Here is an 8,289-nt window from a genome sequence, read left to right as displayed (position 1 = left end):
AGATCGTGACCTGGCTGAAGTCGGACACTTAACCGACTGCGCCAGGTCACGATCTCGCGGTCCGTGAGTTCGAGCCCTGCGTCGGGCTCTGGGCTGATGGCTCAGAGCCTGGAGCCTGTTTCTGATTCTGTGTCTCCCTCTCTCTCTGCCCCTCCCCGTTCATGCTCTGTCTCTCTCTGTCCCAAAAATAAATAAACGTTGAAAAAAAAATTAAATAAAAAATAAAATAAAATAAAATAAAATAAATTTTATCAGAAGAACAAAGTCTTAGTAAATCTGATAGCAAACGAACTAGGAATCAGGTCCTTTTCTATAATGGTTTCTTACTTCTCCCTCTTTTATTCCCTACCACCTAGAAGCTTGGTCACCAGTAAGTCCACAGAGTTAGCTATTCATTTTTGAAATAGAATTTATTTGTGTAATAAAGAATTAAAATATGGCTATGAACATAGAAAATAATATAGAATAAAATTTAAAATGTGCAATAGTAATTTTAGAGTAAATGTAGTTAAGCACAGTTAAGCGCTAGAGTTTTATGCTCAACTTCTACTTGAAAGATCAATCGGTATTTTATATATTATTAACTATAATGGAAAAAATGTACTTACTTGCAATTTTAATTAGCAGTTATAATTCAAAACAGGTTTATTTATATACTGTGTCAGGCCCTTGCAAAAACAAGTACAAATCTTGAAGATACATTTTTTGAAGTTGGCTTCACATAATAGACTGATATATCTACTTTCCAAAAGTCATAAAAATTGCTTTTCTTACTAATCTACCCATACAATTAAATCAACATGGAGGAAACATGTATTTTCTGTATGAAACCAAAATGATGGTTGATATTTTTTTCATTACATTTTTCATTACATCGGTATAAAAGCTGGTAAGCTCATGTATTCCCCAGAGCTTGGTTTCCATCACATGGGTCTTCAGATACCAAACACAAAATGAAGAAACATCTAATGAATTCTATCCATCGCTCCCCAAAAGCTTTACTTACAATGAAGATATAGGTATTGTTTAGATGAAGAACATACAAAACGAATTGGAAAATGTTTGGCTAGAAGGAAGACAACTCTTCAGAGACTACTGTTTGCAGTTTGCAGAACAAGATAATTTTCTCTAGGAAGAATGTTGTCAATACAGCAGCACTATATTCACCAGGAATCCAATGGACCTCTCATGTGGCAGGAAACCAGGCCTTCTGGCTGCTCACAACATCATTCAGCTTCCCTTTACTCTTCAGGAAGTGTCTCTTGAATGCTAATCCATCACCCTTAGAAAGCTGAAAGTCAACCAAGAACTTCTCAACCATTTGTACCAAATTCACTTTGAAAATCAGTTTATTGTTTCTCCTATCAGTTGATACAGTAACCTGACTCATACAACTCTTTTTCTACTGATAGTCTAACTTCTCACAAGTTTCTTTCAGGTATTGATAAGGTTTGGCTACATCCAGTTTGGTAAAAAATCATGTCATTCTTTTAACCAAGTGATTCCAAGGGGTCTGGGGGGATCCTGGGGTGCCAAGTAACTATTTAGAAGCATACGATCAGAACATGTGGATGGGGAAAAACTGATCTCTTGTACCAGTTTATCAATATCATGAAGGGCCAGTGTCCCATAAGAAAAGACCTGTCCATGATTCTTGCTGGGAGCTACAGTACTTCATATTTTCTTCACTAGAAGCACTTCTTACCACAGAGAGTCCAAACTGGATTGAATGTGTTTAGAAAATCCACTAGGAGACTTATGTACATCATCTGAAGTGACTCAGGGCCTTTTTACCCATTTCTTGAGTGGTTTGTTGTACCATCTATCTTTTTTGATGTCTGGGGTAGAAATTCTTACTGATGGATTCTCAACTAGGACTTTATGCAGCCAAGCTGGATAAACAGAATCAATTTTTTCCAAGAGTTGAGGTATGTATTTTTCTTTCTTTCCAATCAGACTATTCCTGACAACCATCACTGGCCTGGTCCCATGGCAACATTGCCATAAGTACTATTCCATAGGACCAAACATCAATGAGTTCTGCATGAAATCCTTTTCTCTTTAGAAGTTCTGGAGCAATGTAAGGTAAACACATCTTGTTCAATAAACACTCATGATCATTGTGCCAAAACACTGTTGCCAAGCCAAAGTCAGAGATTTTGAGGTAGTCCCTTTCATCCAAAAGGATATTTTCTGGCTTAATATCCCTGTGAGTTATCCCAATACCATGCAAATAAATCACCCTGCCATGATTTCATGGAAGAACCTCTGAGCATCTTCTTCAGGCATGCCAATGTCTGGCTCTATGCTGTCAAAAAGTTCTCCACCACTACAGTACTCCAATAATAGATATTGAATATTGCCTGTGACAGTAGAATTTCACTACACTCTCATAATTTAACACGCTATTGATACAGATCGTTTTCTTAACATTTTCTAGACAGTCTATGACATGCTTCATGTCTACAATCCTGACTGCAACTACTCCTTTAATTCTTCTCTTCACAGCAAGTTGAACTTTTCCATAGACACCTTCTCCCAAGTCTGCACCAAGCCCCAGTCTTACACAAAGGGCACTTCCATTACTTCATGGTGGACCATGCAGGCCATTCTTTGCCCGCCACCACAAGAATTCCAAATCTGGAATGTATATTCTAAGGTCAACAGAAAGGCAAAGTTAAGCTAAACTCCTCCACATTTTTCAAAAGTTTCTACTAGAGATATTAATGGATTATACCCATAATATGCATCAATTTTTATAGGATTTTTTTTAATATCTCCAAAAGTTAATAATCGGTAATGAGATCTCTTCGCCCTAGAGTTCAATCAGCACTATGGGGAAAAGCAGTCATGCTAGCAGCAATTTAAGGACTTGCTAGAAAAATAGAGGATATTTGCATAAGGAAAACCAAGAAAACCTGCCCGAGAAAAGCAGGAAGATGTAAAGGTTTGTAAACACACATGAAAACTGGATTTTGTTAAGAAGACATTTCAGATTGACCTATAAGTGGGGTGAAATATGCCACCAGGATTTTTAATTTTGGGAGAAAATATCCTCAGGGCTTGATCTCATTACATGAAGGAAAACAGGAGAGACAAAAAGCCCTTGTGATTTAGCTCAATGCAACATACACCGCAAGTTGTCCTTACAGAAAGATGCCAATACAGAACAGCATATTTCATCTTTTGGTCTTCAATACCTAAGAGTTACAACTAATATCCATTACTACTCTGAACAATCAGAACCTATTTATCACTTTAATGACTGACGTTTATCAGTTATTTTATTGATCCAGGCAGCCTTTCACAGTAGGAGTTATTCCTGTTACACAGATGACTCATGCAAGAATTGACACTTTCATGTAATTTTCCAAATGAATGTATACCAACAAATTCAGGTCGCATAATTATAAAACATTTCCAAAAATAAATCCTGCACTGGTGAAGTGGTTTTGACAGAGAAGGTCATGTTTCATTATGGAGGGAAGTTTAGAAAGTAAATTTGGGAATGGGACAAAGAAATACTGTGTGAGAATGAAGGAACAAAAGTGACAGGCATCCCCTGTGAGTCTCCTACACACTCTGGCTAGACTTTTCTCCTGTAAAAACAACTATTAACTTTGTCTCTAAAAGTACAAACTCCTTGCTATGCACTGTTAACATCTTCCACAAATAAAACATGGAAAATTCAAGTGTTTCAAAGTGTAGGCTAATGAAGCATGATAATCTTGGAATGGGTATCAATGGCTCGCTAAACCTTATCTAAGATGTACTGCTTTATAAGTCACTAAAAAGAAAACAAAACAAAAAGAAAACAACCATGAAATGCTATCAATGCCAGAACCATACTGGTTTAGAAATAGTTAAATGCTAAAAAAATAAAATGTGTCCAAATATTAAATACAATGAACTCTGTACTTTCTGACTCAAAATTTCCATTTATTTATAGCAGCTATTTATATTTACAATATTTTATTTTCCTTAAAAGCAAATCAACCTGAGACAATGATAGTTCAGTCTTTACCCTGCACTGCTTCCCTCTCTTTCAACTACTCCAGAAATAGGAGCCAAGCTTTCTGTTCCATACTTTTCCAGTGCAATTTTTCTTTGAGTTCCAGTTGTAAATTCATTAGGCCTAAGTAAGTAGACTGGATCCACTTCTTGCTTCTGAAACTTACATTTAAAGAGCACCAACTATATGTCTTTCTCATAAAAAGACAAACAACTATATTCAACTATGCAAGTCTTCCATATTTGCCCTTGGGATTTAAGTGTAGTTCTAGAAAATTACATAGCTGCACATACAAGTACTACTGTAAATTCTAAAATGTATTCCAAGCAATTTCAACTTAAATTTTTTTTGACAATACTCTTTTTATGGTCTTGTTCTTCACCATGCAAATATAAATATTTAATGACTTTAGGAGAATTACTAGTAACCAAAATAAACAACATTAAGAAGTTGTTTTGTTTTTTGAATTTTGTAATTTTTCAAATAAACAATAAAATTGAAGAATTTCACAGAAAATGCCTGTATACACACCACCTAGATTTTATCATTGACATTTTACTACATGTTTTATCATGTATCCATCCACTTAGCCATCTTTCTACCCATGCATTACTCCAAGTTACTTTTGATGAATTTCAAAGTATTTTGCAGATTTTTGAGGATTTTTACAAACATATATGTGTAACTCAAACAATTATTAACATATAGAAATGTATTATCATTCCAGAAATTTCCTCATGTCTCCACTAAGTCCCCCTACTTCTACCCCAGAAGTAGTCACTCTTCTAATTTTTTGTTCATTATAATTTTTCTCTTTTATTTCATATAAATGAAATCATGCAATATGCACTCATTTACAGAAGAATTCTTTTAACACCACATGCTTTTTGAGTTAAAGTTATATTATTGTATTAACGGAGTTTATAAATATTATTTCTCTAAGTAGCATTCCAATTTATGACTATACCTGGAATATTTCACATTTTTTGGCTACTATGAACAAAGCTGCTATGAACATTCCCATACACCCCTTTTTGTCATCATATATTTTCAGTTATCTTGGATAAATATCTAAAATTATAACTGATGAGTCACAGGATTGATGTAGGATTTTTATAAATAACTGCCAGATCTTCTTTCAAAATGGTTGTATTCCACTAAGAATGTGAGAATCAGTTTCTCCACAATCTCACCAATGTTTGATGCTAATATTTTTTTTATTTTACCATTATTGTATGTAATAGTTTCTTATTGTGGTTTTAATTTTCATTTTCTTGATGGTTAATGAAATTAAGCACTTTCTCATGTCCTGACCAGATACATATATTACACACACACATACGCGCGCGCGCGCGCACACACACACACACACACACACACATCTTATTTGGGAAATGTCTGTTCAAATTTTTGCCTGTTTTTAAAGCTGGGATGTTTATCTTTTATTTTTAAATTTTAAATGTATTTTATGTATCTTGGATAACACTGTCATTAGATTCATGTTTTATGAGTGTGTTTCTCCCAGTGTATGCTTGCCTATTCATTTTCTTGATGGTGAGTTTGATTTAGAATGTTGCCATTTTTTCCAAATTTTTTATGGCAAAATACATATAATGTAAAATTTACCATCTGAATAATTTTTAGGTGTACAGTTCAAATGATATTAAAATACATCCATCATTGTTGTATGACCTCCACCACCATCCATCTCCAGAACTATTTTGTCTTGTTAAACTGAAACTCTGTACTCAGTAAACAATAACTCTCCATGCCTCCCTTCTTTCAGTCTTTGGCAACCACCATTCTACCCTCTGTCTTTCTGATTCTGACTATACTAAGCACCTCGTATGAGTGAAACTATAAAATATTTGTCTTTTTATGACTCACTTTTTCACTAGGCAGAAAGTCCTCAAGTTTCATCCATGTTGTAGCTTGTGCAAGAATTTCCTTCTTTTTTATTCCATTATATGTATATAACACATTTTATTAATCCACTTATCTGTCAACGGTCATTTAGGTTGCTTATATATTTTATTTTTTTAATTTTTTTTAACGTTTATTCATTTTTGAGACAGAGAGAGACAGAGCATGAACGGGGGAGGGGCAGAGAGAGAGGGAGACACAGAATCAGAAGCAGGCTCCAGGCTCCGAGCCATCAGCCCAGAGCCCAGACGCGGGGCTTGAACTCACGGACCACAAGATCGTGACCTGAGTTGAAGTCAGACGCTTAACTGACTGAGCCACCCAGGCGCCCCTATATTTTAGCTATTGTGAATAATGCTACTATGAAAACAGATGTACAAATATCTCTTTGAGATGCCATTCTCAATTATCTTGGATAAGTACCCAGAAGAGGAATTACTAGATCATATAGTAATTATATGTTTAATTTTTAGAGGAACCATCATACTGTTTTCCACAGCAGGTGTGTCTTTTATATTCTCACCAACAGTGTGTAAAACTTCCACTGACTCTACATTGTTGCCAACACTTCTCCTTCCCAGCCTCTCTTTCTTTCCTCCCTCCGTCCCTTCCTTTCTCCCTCCCTCCCCTTCTCTTCTTTTCTCCCTTCCTTCCTTCCTTCCTTCCTTCCTTCCTTCCTTCCTTCCTTCCTTCTTCCTTCCTTCTTCCCTTCCTCCCTCCCTTCCTTCCTTTCTTTCTTTTTCTCTTTTCTTTTCTTTTTTCTTTTCTCCATGAGGATTAGCCCTCTTCATGGGCTCAGGTGCTATCTCACTTTAGTTTTGACTTACATTTCCCTAATGATTAATGATATTGAGCACCTTTTTAGGTGCTTATTAACAAAGTAGCTATTTAAGTCATTTGACTATTTTTATAAAGCTGTTTTTCTGTTGTTGAGTTTTAGGAGTTCTATGTATATTCTGGATACTTACCTCTTATTGGATACACAATTTGCTAATACTGTCTATTTTGTGGGTTGCCTCTTTACTATGTTACTGTGTGATAGTGTTTTTTGCTGCAAAACTCCTTTAATTTTCATGAAGTCTACTTTATTTTTTTTCTTTAGTTGCCTATGACTTCAGTGTCCTATCCAAGGAATTATTGCCAATGTAATATCATGATGCTTTTGCCCTATTTTTTTCCTGTTTTATGGTTTAAAATTTTACATTTAGATCTTTGACTTATTTTGAGGTATTTTTTGTATATGGTATTAGATAAGTGTATAACTTGATTCTCCTACAGGTGAATATTCAATTTTCCCAGTACCATTTGTTGAAAAGACTGTATTTTCCACATTTAATGGTCTTGATACTCTTGTTAAAAATGATTTGACCATATATGTGAGGATTTATTTCTGGGCTCTTTATTCTAGTCCATTGACCAGTATGTGTGTTTTTATGCCAATTCCACAGTGTTTAGGCAATGATAGCTTTGTGGTAAATTTGAAAGGAAGTCCAATTCCTGCAGCATCATTCTTTTCCAAAATTGTTCTGGTTGTCTGGGGTCTCTTTCAATCCCATATGAATTTAAGGATAGTTTTTTTCTATTTTTACAAAAACATCATTGAGAACATGAATGGGATTGCTTTGAATATGTAGATAACTTTGGATAGCATTGACATTTTAATGATACTAAGATTTGTAATCTAAGAACACATGATATGTTTCCATTTGCATTATTTATGTTTCTTAAATTTTTTTTTAATGTTTTTCATTTTTGAGAGAGAAAGAGAGAGTTAGCAAGGGAGGGACAGAGAGAGAGAGGGAGACACAGAATCCAAAGCAGGCTCCAGGCTCCAAGCTGTCAGCTCAGAGCCCAACGCAAGGCTCAAACCCATGAACCGGAGATCATGACCTGAGCCGAAGTCAGATGCCCAACTGACTAAGCCACCCTGGTGCCCCTATTTATGTCTTTTTAAATTTCTTTCAGCGATGTTTTTTAAAGGTTTATCTATTTTTGAGAGAGAGAGAGAGCGTGAAAGTGGGGAAGGGCAGAGAGAGAGGGGGACAGAAGATCTGAAGTGGGCTCTGTGCTGACAGCAGCTAGCCTGATTCAGGACTTGAACTCAAGAACCATGAGACCATGACCTGAGCCAAAGTCAGACGCTCAACTGACTGAGCCACCTAGGTGCCCCTGATAGTTTTTATTGTACAAGTCTTTTACCTCCTTGTTAATTCTCAAGTATTTTATTCTTGCTATTATAAATGCATTTGTTTTGCAATTTCTTTTTCAGATTGTTTATTATTAATGTATAAAAGTGCAACAGATTTTTAAGTGTTGACTCTGTATCCTGCTACTTTTTCTGAATTCATTTGTTC

General features: G+C 35.5%; 1 pseudogene; it reads right to left on the bottom strand.

Annotated features, from left to right (window-relative positions):
* Positions 1-1,008: 1,008 nt before the first annotated feature.
* LOC121029562 (serine/threonine-protein kinase Chk1-like) lies at positions 1,009-2,583 on the bottom strand (annotated as a pseudogene).
* Positions 2,584-8,289: the final 5,706 nt, after the last annotated feature.

This window comes from Herpailurus yagouaroundi, unplaced genomic scaffold (assembly GCF_014898765.1).
Source record: "Herpailurus yagouaroundi ecotype Mexico unplaced genomic scaffold, PumYag 139, whole genome shotgun sequence".
Lineage (NCBI taxonomy): Eukaryota > Metazoa > Chordata > Mammalia > Carnivora > Felidae > Herpailurus > Herpailurus yagouaroundi.
The sequence above is the reverse complement of the archived record's forward strand: the minus strand, read 5'-3'. Positions and strand labels throughout refer to the sequence as shown.